The sequence below is a fragment of the Nicotiana attenuata genome, unplaced genomic scaffold, assembly GCF_001879085.1.
Source record: "Nicotiana attenuata strain UT unplaced genomic scaffold, NIATTr2, whole genome shotgun sequence".
In the NCBI taxonomy this organism is placed as follows: Eukaryota; Viridiplantae; Streptophyta; class Magnoliopsida; order Solanales; family Solanaceae; genus Nicotiana; species Nicotiana attenuata.
The window spans coordinates 15,720-17,715 of NW_017679244.1; the positions used below are offsets into that span (position 1 = coordinate 15,720).

General features: G+C 36.2%; 1 long non-coding RNA gene across 1 annotated transcript; it reads left to right on the forward strand.

Annotated features, from left to right (window-relative positions):
* The first annotated feature begins 457 nt into the window (after nt 1-457).
* LOC109221729 lies at nt 458-1,527 on the forward strand. The gene is made up of 3 exons (XR_002067295.1): nt 458-747; nt 862-948; nt 1,072-1,527. It is a non-coding gene; the product is annotated as an uncharacterized LOC109221729 (long non-coding RNA).
* Nucleotides 1,528-1,996: the final 469 nt, after the last annotated feature.

Below are 1,996 nucleotides of genomic sequence, written 5' to 3' on the forward strand. Positions count from 1 at the left end.
GCGATAAAGGACATCTAGTTGACGGCAATTAATGAAGATTATACAAAGTTTTATGAATTGGTCGAAGATGGAAATCAACCATTATAGAAGGGTGTACGAAGTCATTTCCAAATTGTCATTTCTAATCAAAATATATCATATAAAGTGTCTTTGTCGAATGACTGACAAGGCGATGAGTATGATATTAGAATTGTTAAAAGATCGCTTTGATGCCAAGAATTCCTGGTTCTTTTTATGAGGAGTAAGAAAACCATCAATAAATTTGGTCTTATAATTATACCAAGATACATGCCTGTCCAAATGATTGTATGTTATATTTTGGTGAAAGATGAAGGCTTGCAAGAATGCCAAAGAATTCTTCTGAGAGGTTACCTGAGATCTATATTCGGGAGATTGTTCGACTTCATGGTGTGCCCGTGTCTATCATTTCTGATCGAGGTACGCAGTTTACCTCGCATTTCTGGAGAGCAGTTCAGCGTGAGTTGGGCACACGGGTTGAGTTGAGCACAACATTTCATCCTCAGACGGAGTGGAGTTAATGATCAAATGTCAATTGCTAAATTTAAAATCTGCATGCCTCCACAAAATGGGATTAAGAAACATCCCTTCAGGTGTGTTGTAACACTGAGAGACAACATATTAGCTTTTCTGCTTCGTTTTTGCTCCTCTTGCTTCTTCGCGACTCTCTTTTCTTCTCTTCCTCCTTGGCTGCTCCATTTGTTATTATCCATGAAGTGTTGTATGTAGGTAACTACTTTCACTTTGAATTATCATCAAAACTTTTGGGTGAAATTATCATCAAAATATTTGGATTTTAACCTAATTTTTGAAATTGAAATTTTAAGAACTTTGATTTCATAGATGTACCACACAATTGAGAGTGTTGAAGCTGACAGAAGAATCCGAAACCTCTTGGCAAGAAGAGATCAGATTCCGACATAATCGCCGGTATAATATCTTTCAATTTTCTTTATTTTTCATATATATCTGGTTTCTTCACTTAGCAAGTTCTAATTACTTGCAAATTTGAGTTTCTTTTCTTTTCTTTTTTTTTTTTGCCTTCTTTGGTAGTTTACGAATTTTGATATTTGTTTGAGAAAAAATGGGACTTGGAGAAAGACGAACATGGAAAATTAGGGATTTCGATGTTTGTTTGGTGCAGTTTCATGTGTAATTTCAAATCTCTCCTCTTTATGCAATTTGTCTGTTATGACCCTCAATTGTAGTTCTCACTTCAGGTGAGTTTTGTTTCTTCTTCTTATTTTTTTGCACTCATTTTTTGGTAATGAAGATATACTGGGTATATATTTGTTATCCTATTATTAAGACGATCGCATAAGAGAAAAATAATAGAAATTTATTTATTGAAGAAGAGAAGATAACCTTCAAACTACTCATTCGCCAGGGATGACAACAACTCCGTTGAGTTTGGTTCTTTGTATTTCTATTTTCTTTGTATGTCTTTATGAAGTTAGAACATGGTCGCGCATAGCGGGAGCTCAGTGTACCGGCACTACAAAAAATCAAAATTATTGTGGCGGTTATATTACGGCGGTTCCAAATAACCGCCACAAAATATATTTAAAAATGGCGTTTTACCAGCCGCCAGATTAATTTTTTTTTATAGCGGCGATTATTTCCTATTGTGGCGGTTAGAAACGCCGTAATACTTTACCCAAAATTATTCCCTCGATAAGTTTTAGTATTTCCCCCACTATTTTGAGACTCCCTCCAGAATTTCCCCTTTCCCTCCATAGGTCTCGTTTACCTTTCCCCCAATTTCTATTTCCCCCAATTTTCCCATGATTCAACCTTATTGAAGGCTGTTGGATAGAGAACTCACAATCTCCATACAATTGCAGCTGAGGTAATCCGTTCCCCTCTAATAACGTCAACATTGCTAACACCAAGAAATTGAAGCATCTGATTTAATGTATATCCCGTTGCTCCGGCGGCTGTCATGCTCAATACGGCGTGGAAACTTAGATTAATCTCT